The following is a 16175-nucleotide window of genomic DNA, read 5'->3' as shown; positions in this document are numbered from 1 at the left end:
TTGTATTACCCTGTATCCTACTGTTAACACTGTACTCTCTCCAGACACGACTTTCGCTGTAAACCGTTTCGAACTTAGGGTATAGCGGTATATAAGAAATAAAATTATTATTATTATTATGAATCCATCTGGAAATTGTGGCCTTGGAGACTGGCGTACCTCGCTTAGCTGAATGAGTCAGCACAAACAGATAAGTCAGAGAACCTAAACTCATTGGGGACCTCAAGATATCGAAGAAGAACTCTTCCCACATCTAACTTCTTCAAAATCCTGTCCTGTTTCTAAGAGCTTGTGGACTGGACTGCAGGTAAGAGGACCTCCTGATTGACATGAAATGCCAAAACTTCCTTCGGCAGAAAAGAAGGGACGGTGCATAGAGAAAACTCCATTGTCCGAGATTTAAAGGATAGGCTCTCTATAAGAGATTCAGCATAGACACTTCATCTAGCAGCTCGAATGAAGCTTTAGTGAGATGTCACAAAACCAAGTTCAGATCCCAGGAAGGGAACGGGGTCTTAACTGGTGGTCGGCCTTGGGCCCTGAAACAAGAAAGCCCTGTGACTTGAACCCGAAAGGAAGCCACAGTAAGCCCTTTGCCATAACCAGCTTGAAGAAAAGCTAACATGACAGAAACTGGAGCTGAAACAGAAACAGAAACAGAATATGACGGCAGAAAAGGGCCTACGGCCCAACAAGTCTGCCCACTCAAATAACCCTCCCCTCTAAGTTCCTCTTTGAAGTGAGCCCAAGTGTTGATCCCATTTGATCTTAAAATCAGTCACGTTACTGGCCTCAACTACCTGAAGTGGAAGATTATTCCAACGGTCGACCACTCTTTCGGTGAAGAAGTACTTCCTAGTGTCACCATGGAATCTCCCGCCTCTGATTTTCAGCGGATGCCCCCTTGTCGCCGAAGGGCCTGTAAGGAAGAAGATATCTTCTTCCACCTTAATGCGGCCAGTAACGTATTTGAACGTCTCTATCATGTCACCCCTCTCTCTGCGTTCCTCGAGAGAGTAAAGGTGCAACTTACCTAGTCGTTCTTCATAAGGGACATCCTTGAGCCCTGAGACTATCTTGGTGGCCAATCGTTGAACCGATTCCATTCTTAGCACATCCTTCCGATAGTGTGGCCTCCAAAACTGTACACAGTACTCCAGATATGGTCTCACCATGGACCTGTATAGCGGCATCACCACCTCGGGCCTTCGGCTGACAAAGCTTCTCCGGATGCAACCTAGCATTTGTCTAGCTTTAGATGAGGCTTTCTCCACCTGATTGGCTGCCTTCATATCATCACTAATGATTACTCCCAGGTCTCGTTCTGCCACAGTTCTGGTCAAGATCTCACCATTCAGAGCGTAGGTTCTGCATGGGTTTCTGCCACCAAGGTGCATTATCTTACACTTTTTGGCATTGAAATTCAGCTGCCAAAGAGTAGACCAGTGTTCCAGAACAAGTATGTCCTGTGTCATAGCGTCAGGCATGGTATCTCTGCTCACTATGTTGCACAATTTAGCATCATCGGCAAATAATGCAATTTTTCCCCGAAGTCCCTGAGGCAGGTCTTGTATGAAGATATTAAATAGGATTGGGCCCAGGACCGAGCCCTGCGGTACTCCACTGTGCACTTCCGACTTTTCAGAGGGGGTACCATTTACCACCATCCTCTGATGTCTACCACTGAGCCAGTCTTTAACCCATGCAGTTAATATTCCTCCTAGCCCCAATGAACTCATCTTGTTCAAAAGTCTACGGTGTGGGACGCTGTCAAAAGCCTTGCTGAAGTCCAGATACAACACATCCAGGGACTCTCCTTTATCCAATTCTTTTGTTACCCCGTCGAAGAAGCTGATCAAGTTGGATTGGCAAGATCTCTCCTTAGTAAATCCATGCTGGTGTGGATCCCTCAGTCTCTTGTCATCCATAACCGTGTCTAATTTGTGTTTAATCAATGTTTCCATAAGCTTGCACACTATTGACGTGAGACTTACCGGTCTGTAATTTGCAGTGTCTAACCTGCATCCCTTTTTGTGGAGCGGAATGACGTTAGCTGTTTTCCAGTCTAGTGGAACTTTTCCCGTGCCCAGGGAAAGATTGAAGAGCGCAGCTAATGGTTCTGCCAGGACATCTCTCAATTCCCTAAGCACTCTGGGGTGCAAATTATCTGGTCCCATGGCTTTATACACTTTGAGCCTTGACAATTCTTGGTAGATGCTGCTGGTGGAAAATTCAAAATTCCTGAACGGGTCTTCTGAGCTCTCTCTTGTTTGCAACTGTGGGCCGGATCCTGGTGCCTCACAGGTAAATACTGAGCAGAAGTATTTGTTCAGTAGGTCGGCTTTATCGGGGTCCGATTCTGCAAAGTTGCCGTCAGGTTTCCTTAGGCGCACTATCCCATCTGTATTCCTCTTTCTATCACTAACATACCTGAAGAAGGATTTATCCCCTTTTTTAATATTCCTAGCTAAATCTTCTTCCATCCTGAGTTTGGCGTATCTGACCGCCGTTTTGACAGTTCTAGATTTTTCTAGATAAGCTTCTTTATCTTCTGGTCGATGTGATAGTTTGTGGGATACAAATGCTCTTTTCTTCTGTTTTATGAGTTCTGAGATCTCTGCAGAGAACCATTGGGGTTTGTTATTTCTCCGCCGTTTACTCACAGACCTTATAAAAAGGTTGGTTGCTTCCTGTAGGGTAGATTTCAAAGCTGACCACATGACCTCCACATCATCTGTTGTGTCTTGGGTTTGCAGCGCCTCATAAACAAAATTTCCCATGCTCTCGAAGTCAGTGCCCTTAAAGTTAAGGACCTTTGTTGACATGTTCGACCTCGTGGATCCCTTCCTGAGATGAAACCACACCATTTTGTGGTCGCTGGAGGCCAACGCCTCGCCTACCGAAACCTCTGTGACGCTATCTCCATTGGTGAGTATCAGGTCGAGAATCGCCTGATCCCTGGTGGGCTCCAGTACCATCTGTTTGAGTCTTGCCCCCCGTATAGATGTCAGCAGCTCCGTATAGACGTCAAAACGCTCCTGAGAGCACCAATGTTAACAGATCAAACGTCTTTCATGCTTTAGTATAGGCAGAGACTGTAGTTGACTTCTTAGACTTGAGAAGGGTGGCAATGATCACTTCTGAATACTGTTTGCGCTCTACCGCTTCACATTCAAGAAGCATGCCATAACAGCAAAGCGATCTGGATTCTCCATGCATACTGTACCCTGCAAAAGAAGGTCTGCATGCAATGGCAATCAGAGACCATGACCTATCTGAAGGTGCATCAGATTTGTGTACCTTGGTCTGTGTGGCCAATCTGGAGCCACAAGAATGACCTTTCCCTGATGACTTGAAATCTGTTAAAGGACTCAGCTTATTATGGGCAAGGAAGGAAAGACGTACAACAGCAGGCCCTGAGGCCACAGCTGGACTAGAGCATCTAGACCTTCACTTTCAGGTTCTTATTATCTTTGACTGTTCTTCGCCATCACCATGAGATCAAACTGTGGTCGACCACAGCACTGAACAATGGCCTGAAAAGCTGTTGCTGACAGTGTCCACTCACCCAGATCCAGGGTATGTCTGCTGAGAAAGTTGGCTTGAACATTGTACCCGCCCATGACATGTGCTACTGAAGAGTACATAGGCCTACAGACAAGACACAGAAGTGCATTCATGGTTCCACCCTGGTGATTGACATATGCCACCACTGTAGCATTGTTGGAGAAGACTGACTGCTTGACCTTTCAGAGTCTTTTGCAATTTCATCAGTGCTAGTCATAGAAACATAGAAACATAGAAGATGACGGCAGAAAAGGGCTACAGCCCATCAAGTCTGCCCACTCTGCTTACCCACCCCCTTTCTATGCCCTAATGACCCAATTTCCTTATCTTGACCCTCGTAGGGATCCCACATGGGTATCCCATTTATTCTTAAAGTCTGGCACGCTGTCTGCCTCGATCACCTGCACTGGAAGCTTGTTCCAATGATCAACCACTCTCTCTGTGAAGAAATACTTTCTGGTGTCGCCATGAAATTTTCCGCCCCTGAGTCTGAGCGGGTGCCCTCTTGTGGCCGAGGATCCCTTGAGAAAGAAAATATCATCTTCCACTTCGACACATCCCGTGAGGTACTTAAATGTTTCGATCATGTCTCCCCTCTCCCTACGTTCCTCGAGAGTGTAAAGCTGCAATTTGTTCAGTCTCTCTTCGTACGAGAGACCCTTGAGCCCCGAGATCATCCTGGTGGCCGTCCGCTGAACCGATTCAATTCTGCGCTCATCTTTACTATAATGTGGCCTTCAGAATTGCACACAGTACTCCAGATGAGGTCTCACTATGGCCCTGTACAACGGCATTATGACTTCAGGCTTTCGGCTGACGAAACTTCTATTGATACAACCCAATATCTGCCTTGCCTTAGATGAAGCCTTCTCCACTTGATTGGCAGTTTTCATGTCTGCACTGATGATTACTCCTAAATCTCGTTCTGCTGAAGTCCTAGTTAAAGTTTCTCCGTTCAAGAAGTACGTCCTGCATGGATTTCCGCTTCCGAGGTGCATGACCTTACATTTCTTAGCATTGAAGCCTAGCTGCCAGGTTGAGGACCAACTTTCCAATCTAAGCAGGTCCTGCGCCATATAATTCTGTAAACTGCATTCACTTACTATATTACATAGTTTGGCGTCATCGGCGAATAGTGTTATTTTACCTTGAAGCCCTTGAGTCAGATCCCCTATGAATATGTTGAAAAGGAGTGGACCCAGGACCGAGCCCTGCGGCACTCCACTGGTCACCTCCGATGTTTTAGAGAGGGTACCATTAACCACCACCCTCTGAAGTCTGCCACTCAGCCAATCATTGACCCATGCAGTTAGTGTCTCTCTAACCCCATCGATTCCATCTTGCTTAGCAGCCTGCGGTGTGGGACACTGTCAAAAGCTTTACTGAAGTCCAGGTACACGACTTCCAAAGACTCTCCCAAGTCCAACTTTCTTGTTACCCAGTCAAAGAAGCTGATGAGATTGGATTGGCAGGACCTATCCTTGGTGAATCCATGCTGACTGGGATCCCGAAGATTCCCTTCATTCAAGATCGTGTCCAATTTGCTTTTAATTAGTGTTTCCATGAGTTTGCACACTATTGATGTGAGACTCACCGGTCTATAATTCGCAGCCTCTGCCCTGCAACCCTTTTTATGCAGAGGAACGACATTAGCTAATTTCCAGTCCAGGGGAACTTTCCCCTTACTTAGGGAGAGATTGAATAGCTCAGCCAACGATTTCGCCAGGACATCGCTCAATTCTCTGAGCACTCTTGGGTGCAAATTGTCTGGTCCCATGGCTTTGTTCACCTTGAGTCTTGCCAGTTCACTGTAACCTTCACCTGGTGTGAACTCAAAATTCTGAAACGGGTCTTCTGTGCTTTGTGTTGCCTTCAACTGCGGACTGTGTCCCGGTGCCTCACAGGTGAAGACTGAGCAGAAGTATTCATTCAGTAGTTCGGCTTTATCGGAATCTGCTTCCACGTAACTTCCGTCCGGTCTTCTAAGGCGTACTATCCCGCCTGTGTTCCTTTTTCTGTCACTAATATACCTGAAGAAGGATTTGTCCCCCTTTTTAATGTTTTTTGCCAGAATTTCTTCCACTCGAAGTTTTGCCTCCCTAACTGCCATTTTGACCGCTGTAGACCTGGTCCTATATTCTACTTTTGCCTCTCTTTTCTCTGTGCGCTTGTAGGAGAGAAACGCTTTTTTCTTCTCCTTAATGAGGTGCGAGATCTCTGAGGTGAACCATTGGGGTTTATTGTTTCTTTGTCATTTATTTACTGATTTTATGAAGCGGCTAGTTGCTTCATGTATGGTTGATTTCAGTGTTAACCACTTAGCTTCTACATCATCTGTCTCCGCTTGGTCCTGCAGCATCTGATTGACGAAATCTCCCATGCGTGCGAAGTCTGTGCCCCGGAAATTGAGTACCTTTGTTTTCGTGTTTGATCTAGGGAAGCCTTTCCTAAGGTTGAACCATACTATGTTGTGGTCGCTGGAGGCTAGCGTATCTCCTACTGAGACCTCTGAGATGCTTTCCCTGTTGGTGAGTACCAGGTCGAGGATCGCCTGGGCCCTAGTGGGCTCCGTTACCATTTGTTTGAGACGTGCTCCCTTTATGGAGGTTAAGAGCCTCCTGCTACCGCTGGTTGTTGCTGAAAATGAGTTCCAGTCTGCATCAGGCATATTGAAGTCCCCTAGCAGTACAGCTTTTCCTCGTAGAGTGATATTCTCTATGTCTTCAATTAATTCTGCGTCCATGTCTTCCAGTTGTCTTGGGGGTCTGTATACCACACCTAGATACAGGCATTTTTCTCTGCCTCTTGCCAGGTTTACCCAGAGGGACTCCCCGGTGTACTTGACATCTGTGAATACTTGAGTCGAATAGCACGCAGCTCCAGCCTGTTGAATGACCACCCCAGCCAAGGAGACTGGCATCTGTCATTACAACCCCCCTGGAAACTATCCATGATAGGGTCTGAGAGCAGAGCCACCAATTCATGCTGGCCCAAACCTCCAGCATCCAAGGCAGAGACTTCTCTAAAGACTAGCGCAAGAGTAACACATTATGGAGAGGACGCATATGGGCAATTGCCAAGGAACCACGTCTATTGTGGCCGCCATGGAACCCAGGGCTAGAAGATAGTCTCATGCTGACGGAGGCATGAAATCCAAGATCAAAACTTCTGTCTGTGTGCCTCTGGAAGACAGAAGTGGCGAGTAGCCACGTCAAACAAGGTACTCCAGGGATTCAGTCAGCATCAAAATTGCTTTCAGACAATCCAACGTAGGATCTCCAGGATTCAGATCACCTAATCCACTGTATGCCGACCCTTGGACAACGAGGGGGACCTGATCAGCCAGTCGTCCGGATAGGAATGCACTTGCAGCCCAATCTTGTGGAGGTAAGCTACTACCACAATCATTGCTTTGATTAAGGTGCAAGGAGCCATCACCAGGCCAAAAGGTAGAGCTAAAAATTGATAATAATTTTCCAGGACATGAAACCTGAGAGACTTTCTGTGGTCTGGGAAAACTGAAATACAGTCAAACCTTGGTTTGCGAGTAACCCGGTTTGCAAGACAAGCAAAACACTCAGCAAACTTTTGACTCGCAAACCGAGTGTTGACTCGATTTGCGAGCACCCCCCCCCCCCCGATAACCGGCATCGCTCCCCCCGCTCGCAAAGGCCTCTCGCTCCAACTGGTACCCCCCCACCCCGCACGAACTGGCCTCCCCCGCCCGAACACCTTAAACTTACCCCCCCCCCTCATCTAGCGCAGGCACAGATCGTGTGCCTAAAAGATCTTCCGGCTTCTGCCTGCCTGCCTTGAGCATGCATCTGCGCATGCTCAAGGACTTCTAATTCTCCCTCTCACCGAGATTCTTGGCGAGAGGGAGAATTAGAAGTCCTTGAGCATGCACAGATGCATGCTCAAGGCAGGCAGGCAGAAGCCGGAAGATCTTCTAGGCACATGATCTGTGCCTGCGCTAGACGGGGGGGGGGGGGGGGTGTAAGTTTAAGTTGTTTGGACGGGGGGCCGGTTCGCGCGGGGGGGGGGCAATTGCAGCGAGGGGGCCTTTGCAATGCCGGTTATCGGGGGGGGGGAAACGTATCAAAGCGAGTTTCCATTATTTTCTATGGGGAAACTCGCTTTGATAAACGAGCATTTTGGATTACGAGCATGCTCCTGGAACGGATTATGCTCGTAATCCAAGGTACCACTGTATGTAAGTAGGCTTCCATCAGATCTAGCGAGGCTAGGAACTCTCCCGGAGTCACCGCCGCTATAACAGCTCAAACTGTCTCCAAGCAAAAGCACGGAACTCTGAGTGCTGCATTCACGTGAGTAAAGTCCATAATGGGTCTCCAATCATTGGAACCTTTCTTTGGCACAATAAAGTATATAGAGTATCTGCCTGAGTTAGAGTCTTCAGGCAATACAGACTCTTATGGCCTGAATATCTAGCAACCTTCTCACAATGGCTTGTACTTTGACTGCCTTTTCTGGGTGCCCTGAGGAAGAGTCCACAAACCAATCCATTAAAGGCTGGGCAAATTCTAGCTTGTTTCTGGACTGAATGGTGTCCAGAACCCAACAGTCAGATGAAATCTGAACCCAGGCCTGCAGAAATACCCAATTTGAAGAGGGACCTCTCTTGACCTGGCGTCACTGCGATTTATGATGGAGGAGCAGCATGGGGTGCTGAAGTCTACCTATGCCTGGATCCAGAAAACTTCTGCCTGTAGCTCTGGGAGAATCTCTGGAATGTGAAACTGGAATACTGTCTAGAGTGCCTGGATATTAATGAGCGGATGTCAGTGAAATGCGGAGGACTGAACCTTCACTCTACACGAGTGAGGAGGAAGTAGAAGGAGCTGGCTGGGAGTCTAAATTTAACTCCTACAAAGACTCCAAAATGAGATCTAGCTGGGCAATGGGCTTAAATAAGCGCAGAACCGTGGGATCATCCCAAAGATCTAAAGCCATAATAGGCTCTAAGGCGCTAGCCTGCGTCCTAGCCTCCCAATAAGGGAATGAGAGTATAATCATCCTCTGTATCTCCTGCAAACAGGTCTCCCAAGGCCTGGACAGTGGCAAACTGCAAAGCAGATGTCCCTTGGGGGGCTATGCCCCGACGTGGCAGTGACAGCATGGCTCTCCTGAAAGGCTTTCCACATTAAATTGATGAATTCAGAAAAGAAAGCTGTATCAGTAAGCGAGGAATCACCCTGAGATGACTAATTTGTGTTTCTTAGGCTGCGGAGTGTCCACGTCCTTTTGTGAGGAATGTTCACTGTTTCCAGGTCCCAAAGAAAAAACCACCCCAGTAGGATAGCTGCCCTTTCTGGTAGTTGAGAATGCATAGGAGAGGTTAAGCTGGCCACTCCCGCCTCTCCATTCCAAGCTACGTGGTACAAGGATGCTGCTGAGGTACAGAATTTTAACAGTCCTGGCTTGGATTTGGGGGTAAAAGAGCCCAAGGACTCCATCTCAACAAGTTTTGAGGCAAAAAGAGAAGATTTGGAGTTGCAGGAAACTTTAGAAAAAAAAAAAAAAAAAGATTGCTAGAAATCCAAGATGGCCACTGTCAGGCTTTTGGCGCCTAAAATCACTTAAAAAAAACCCCTAAATAACGAAAGTAAAAAAACAGTGAATTTAGGATTTTTGAGGAGGGGGAACATGCAAGTACCCTCAAAAACTATTTTCAGAGCCCCACCCACACCCCAATTCACCTCATAGGCTGTAACAGCCTTACTCACCCTGTGCAGGCAATGTGCTGAAGCCTGCCTCAGCTCTTTACAGCAGCTGGAAAGGAAAAGAAATTAATGCCTCATGCTGAAAGCCCTTCTTCAATACTGATCTTCAGGCTGTCAGCCAGTCACAGCGTCTGACTGAACTCCCACCCCCCATGGACCAACGGATGCGCTACCAGAAGGGAGGGAGGCAAAAAATGCAGCCGGCACCCTATAAGACACCACTGAGCATCCTACGGAAGCCAGACGGCTTACGCTCAAACCCCTGCTAAGCATAGGTGATGGAAGGTAAGCAGGGACAGCCCTGAGCTCCAAAATTACTTCTGCAGGCTGGCTAATAGGTACCACAAGGAATTGGCCTGTCAGCTGGAGGGATTGGCCTCTGTTTCTTCACGCAGGCAGAGCAGACACTAAAACCACTGAAACTGAACTGAAAAACACTGAGTAAAATAAAGAAAAAGGGAGAGCAGAACAGAAACACTCCTGGCTCGCATGCAAAAGGGAAAAAATGTAGGTGGCAGTAGAGCTCCCAGTGAAGTAAGAGAGCTACAGAAAAAATCCGGAGTGGATTCCTTCTGCAAATGGCTCACAGCTATGGGGAGATTATCCGTGGTCCAGAATGACACACCTATTGCACTGTAAATGAGATTTGATTATGGATTTAAATAATCTCTTTAGTTTAACTACTGAAACAACAAGCAGCTTCATCAGGCAAATACTCACCTTTGCTGGGTTTTTTTAAACACATTTTTCTACTAGTTTATTTTAAATTCTACTTTTGGAAATGGAATCACATGACACACTTTACAAAATGCACTGTCATATCATTCACTCACTGCTCTTTGCTTAGGACTTCATTGCAGATATCACAAATGCAAAATAGAGGGCAATAAACCAACATCAACAGGGAGATGCCTGAGATGCAGGAAGCTGTCATGGTCCTGGGTGTGGAACTGAGGAGAGAACCAGCTGCCTGGCTTTAATGACACTCCCTTGAAGGCTGGTTTATGGTACCACTGAAGACACCCACTTTTGCCACTCCAACTTCACTTGCCAGCCTTTCCAACAAAGGAAAACAATCCATACCTTCTCTGTTTCTGTGGGGGAGAGAACTAGAATACCAATTGTCATAAGTTTTAGAAGCCAGCCCAACCTGAGGAGCAGGATGCTCAAGTATGGGCAGTTGCAGGACAGCACTTCAGATGCTCGGGGCAGTGGTTTCCTGTTTATGTTCGATCTCTTGAATAATACACACCAAAGCTAATATCACTAACACAGAAAATAATTCAGTTTTTCTGATTGTCAGAAGTAATGCAGTCTAACACAGAAAATAATTCAGTTTTTCTGATTGTCAGAAGTAATGCAGTGTGTACCAAGTCCCAGTCTGAAAACAACAATTAAAACACAACTAACTGGAGACACAAAGTTCTGACATGAATCAGCATACTCCCCATAATTCTAAACACATTTATAAAAACAAATGTCTTTCAGATTATTGATGGGGGCATGTAGAAATAATCTGGCCAAGATATTTAGCAAGATGCGGTCAGCAATCTTTTTAAATGTTGACATTGTGGGCTAATTTAGCCCTTGATATTAAGTTCCAGTACCCACACATTGCCTGGCAAAGTGATAATAAATATCTAAGGCTAAATTAGCCCGCAATGGTCAACATTTAAAAAGACTTGCTATCTCAGCCAGATTATTTCTACATGTGCCCATCAATAATCTGAAAGACATTTGTTTTTATAAATGTGTTTAGAATGATGGGGAGTATGCTGATGAATCATGGTAGAACTTTGTGTCTCCAGTTAGTTGTGTTTTATATGTCACTAGTCTTTAAGCCCGTTACATTAACGGGTGCTAGAATAAATGTATGTGTCTGTCTTTCTTTCTGTCTCTCTCTTTCCTCGGCTGTCCACCACCACCTCTTGCCTGCTCCCCCTGTCCCTCTTCCCTGCTCCCCCTGTCCAGCAGCACTCCTTACCTGCTCCCCATGTCCAGTAGCACTCTTTACCTGCTCCCCTGTCCCTCTTCCCTGCTCCCCCTGTCCAGCAGCACCTTTTCCCTGCTCCCCCTGTCCAACAGCACTCTTTACCTGCTCTCCGTCTCTCTTGCCTGCTCCCCCTGTCCAGCAGCACTCCTTACCTGCCCTCCCTGTCCCTCTTCCCCGCTCCCTCTGCAGCCGGTTTTCTGGTGTCTTTGAACCGATGATGCTCCTCTTCAAAGCAGCCTGCTGAGGATCGCTGCTGGCTGTAGCAAACCTCGCAGGCCGCTCTGCACCTCGGTAGCACGTTCCCTCTGACACGATCGCGTACGTCAGAGGAAACGTGCTACCGAGGTGTAGAGCAGCATGCGAGGTTCCCTACAGCCGGTTGAGATCCTTAGCAGGCTGCTTTGAAGAGGAGCAGTGCCATCGGCAGCAGTTGGTGAGTGAGGACGGGAGGGGAGAGTTGCCGGCATGTTCCCTGCCTCCGTGTTCCAAAATGCGCGCTTAGGGTTTTATTATAGAGGATGTCTGTCTGTCCAAGTTAGATTGTAAGCTCTTCCGAGTAGGGACTGTCTATAAATGTCAAAATATACAGTGCAGTATACGCCTTTCAGCGCTATATAAGTGATAAGAAGTAGTAGTAGTAGTAGTAAATTGTCTTGCAGTGCCTACCAACTGATATTCAGCCAGGGCTTGCATAACTATCTTATGCGGGCTTCTGATGAATATTGGCTGGGATCCAGATAACCTTTATTAAAACCTGTGATCCCCCTCCCAACCCCCCCTCCCAAAAAAAAGCCCTTCTCCTTCCCTCCCTGTACCATTTTTTAAAATGGGAAGCCCAATTTATTGCCACTGAATATTGAGAGTTAGGTGACTCCAGGTAATTTAAGCAGACAAGAACCTCTTCTGCCTCTTAAAAAGCTTTGAATATTGGACCCAATATGCTTTACCATGTACCATACAATGAAAATTTCAGAACAGAGCCTAGATGACATGCATATTCAAAGTGACTGGTAGATACTGAATCCATGTCTCCATGTTTTAATTAAAGGAATACATAACAAAATCATTGCTTAGAAGAGGCCAAAATGTGGGTCATGAACTCTAAATGGGGTTGCAAAACCCCTATTTGGAGTCATGACCACATCCGCAGCAAAAAGCATGAAAGTGACCTCACTGACCCACAGGATGCTGTAACTCAGCCATCAGAAGCTCACTGGGAGGCCAGCACCAGCCCAGAGCAGAGGCTAGGGGTCATGTGAAACTTTTTATGGTAAATACGGAGCTACATTTAAAAAAAAAAAAAAGTTTGGAAAGTAATGGCTTAAAAGTTCAATCTATAACAATACAGACATGGACTGTTTACAAACTATCAACAATCAATTCCCCCTTGCTACCAAGACTGTATAAATTCACTGAAGTTAGACTATGTTTTCAAATTCAAGAGATAAAGACCATTTTCTGTTTTCCAGAGCAATATCTTCTTGTAGAATACCAACATTTGGCTCTTCGTGCTCACCTTCTAAGTGTGGTCCTATGAGAAAGCCTCCCCTCTCCTCCTCCATAATCCACCTAAATTTACTGCACTGTTATAAATATAATATGTTATCTTCATCTTGTCGTAATTCTACGTTGCCATTTATTCCAAACAGGTCCTGTCGGAAATTACCTACCAAAATGTATATCTTATATTTTTACTCAGCAAATTGCATTTCTGTACTATTGCCTCTTAAGGTCTCTGCTCTCTGTATTTCCTCTGTATATCTGCATATTGTATTTCGCTGTATATCCAGCTCTCCTGTATGTCGCTGTGTATCCAGCTCTCCTTACTGTAAACCGCCTAGAAGTTGCAAGATTGTGGCGGTATAGAAGAATAAAGTTATTATTATTATTTCACCTGCAAGGTATCAGGGACGGTTGAAACCCATTCCCAACTGCAAGGAAAACAGGATCAAAATAATTGAGATCCCACAATTCAGAATCTTGGTAGAAAAAAAGAGGACAGTTAGCCTCCTCTGTAGGTTAACTTGTGAGAAAGTAGCCTAGTGGTTGGAGCAGTGGGCTGAGAACAAGGGAAACCAGGGTTCAAATCCAGTATTGCTCTTTGTGATCTTAGACAAGTCACTTAAAGAGATTAGGTTCTTACCTTGATATCTTTTCCAGTAGATAGGGACGGTATGAACCACAAGGTACTTGATCCATTCTCACAAGCATACTGCAGAAAGATGACAATCACAGTTTTTGAACACCTCCTCCTTCTCCCCAGCTTCTGCTGCCCCTTTCAGTTTGTCCCAAAGCATGCGAGCGCTCTAGAGTAAAAGAGAGAAGAGGGAAGGACATGGAGAACTCCCCGAAACCAAGGTTCTGATCTGCTCATATAACATTATAACAGTCTATAATGAAACTGTAATTTATAACTGAAAGAACATTGCTATTGAACAGTAAAATACATTAAATAAAAGCAACAGCTTGAATATTAGTGGAGCTCAATCATCTCTTGAGATTTTATTTACAAACTGAATCGGAGCCCATAGTCAGTCTGGCAGGGAAGTCTTAGCTATGGAAAGGACCATGAAGCTTAAGGCAGAAATGGATGCATCAGAAATTATTAGGCGGGGGGTTCATCATGCCTTCCCTATTTACTTGAAAAAATATTATCAAGGTAAGAACCTAATCTCTTTTTCCAGTGCAATAGGGATGGTATGCTGAACCACAGGGTTGTATTGTACCTAAGCAGTCTCCAAAGTACCTGGTGGGGTAGATAAGCCTGCTTTCAGTACCAAGGAGCCAAATGCGGAATCTTCCTGTGCTGCCACATCTATCCTATAGAATTTAGTGGATGCATGAAGGGAAGACCATGTAGCAGATCTACATATCTCCTCTGGAGGTATCACCTGCAATTCCACCCAAGTGGCTACTCCTCTTGTCGAATGTGCTTTCAGCGACACTGTAGGCTGTTAGTCGCAGACAATATATATGAAGGAGATCGATGCCCAAATACACCTGGAAATGGTGGCTCAAGAAGCTGGTCTGCCTTGCCTTGACTTTTTGGTTAGTACAAAGAGATGGTCTAACAGACAAAACTCATTGGTCACTTCTAGGAAATGCAAAAGATCTCTACGGACATCCAGAATCTTTAAAGCCTTGTCTTTCCTCTTAGAACCTGTAGGTTGAAAGGCCAGAAGTCTGGCCTAATGGTTAATGTGAAATACTGAAACATTTGTAAAAACAAAAAGCACTGTACACAAAGTCACCCCCCACTTCTGTGATCCTTAGGAACAGTTCCTGCACGGCAAAACTTGCAACTTAAACTCTTCTAGATGAAGTACTTGTAACTAATATGACTTTGATCATAAGATCCATGAGAGAAGTTTCCTCCAAGGGTTTATACAAGGCCCTCCTGAGACCCTCTAAACACGATATTGAGATTCCAGAAAGAGAAAGGCTCGCAGTTTGGTGGCGTAAGCCTCAGGGCTCCTTTGAAGAATCTAATGTCTGGGTGTGCCACTAGCAAAACTCTCTTCTCTCAGCATCTAAAGCAAAGAAGGCCTGCCACTGCTAATCCCTTGTCCAGGCCCTCTTGTAGGAAGGCCAGTATAAATGATACTGGGGCTTTGGTGGGCTCCAGATTCTCTTTATTGCATCAGTGCTGAAAAGCCTCCCAGGCCTTGGCATGCGCTGAAAGAGTGAATGACTTCTGGGCCTTCGGTAGTGTGGTAATGACCACTTCTAACTATACCTTCTTGGCTAATGCTCAAAAGTCATGCTGTCAGACTGAATTGACCCGGATCTTCTAGGGCAATCGCTACTGTGAGAGTAAGTCTGGATACACCTGGAGTCTTTACTCTATCTCCTGACCAAGTCAAAGGGACACACAAACACCAGGAGAACAGATGCTGAGCTACACAAATCTTCAGCAGGCTGGTTGAAACAGGTCCCCAAAGGATACACCTACCAGTTGCAGTTTGAAATCTGTTCCTCTCCATGCTGGCAGAGTAGACTCTTAACAAAAGGGAACTCTGATTTCAGGAAAAAAAAAACCAAAAACATGACTACAGCGAAAAAAAAAATAAATTACAAAACTGCCACAAAATAAAAAAGAAATACGCATCCCCTCCATATTCATGATTTCAGTTATTCGCAGTTTTCATCTGGGTGACCCACCCCCGACTCCTGGATCTCTCCACTTATTACTTTTTAAAACCTGGCAGTCAAGCAGTGAAGCAGGACAGGAGCAATCTTCCTGTGCAAAACTGGGAACAAAAATGGCTACCGTGAATTTTCACGGGAGTTCACGGCAGCTATTTTTGTTCCCAGCTCTGTACAGGGCAGGAGCATAGGAAGATCGCTCCTGCCTTGCTTCATCGCTAGACCACTATGCTTTATAAAGTAAGTACAGTGGAGAGGTCCGGGAGGTGGGAGTGGGTCAGAATTGACCCTAAAGTTATTTGCGGGCAAGCTATGCCCCTAACCCCTACCAATATGGAGGGGGATGTGTAAACCTTTCATGCTCGCCTACAACAAGAGAAACTGAAGGGGGTAGCAGATACCGGAGAGAAGGAGAAGTTCAAAAGCTGTTATTGACATCTTTCTGCACTATGCTCGCAAGAAAGGATCTAGTACCCTATGGCTCAGCATACCATTCCTATTGCACTGGAACTTCCATTGCTTCACATTCCATTGGTTCATTTACTAAAATGCATTAAAATCTGAGCTTAACTCGGGACTTTCCCATGTATTAAACCCAAATTTTCTGTGGCAGTATTTAGAGCTTTTAAAATAATTGGTTTTGCAGGTCCCATGCTAATTTTTCTATTAGTGTGCAGGATCCACAAAATTTAATGCAAAATTGCTTACCAACTCCTATTTAGGCA

The 16175-nt window shown here is 45.7% G+C and overlaps 1 protein-coding gene across 2 annotated transcripts in view; it reads right to left on the bottom strand.

Annotated features, from left to right (window-relative positions):
* Positions 1–16175, bottom strand: part of GATAD2A (GATA zinc finger domain containing 2A) — a 338480-nt gene that overhangs the window by 313947 nt on the left and 8358 nt on the right. Inside the window, exon 2 of one of the 2 annotated variants that reach the window (XM_033954824.1) lies at positions 13448–13610. The exons of the other annotated variant lie outside the window; for it this stretch is intronic. The gene's annotated coding sequence lies outside the window, so the exon portion shown is untranslated. The remainder of the gene's footprint in view (positions 1–13447; positions 13611–16175) is intronic. 2 annotated transcript variants of the gene reach the window in all.

Source organism: Geotrypetes seraphini, chromosome 8 (assembly GCF_902459505.1).
Source record: "Geotrypetes seraphini chromosome 8, aGeoSer1.1, whole genome shotgun sequence".
In the NCBI taxonomy this organism is placed as follows: Eukaryota; Metazoa; Chordata; class Amphibia; order Gymnophiona; family Dermophiidae; genus Geotrypetes; species Geotrypetes seraphini.
Note: the sequence above shows the minus strand (reverse complement) of the source record. Positions and strands in the feature narration are given on the sequence as shown.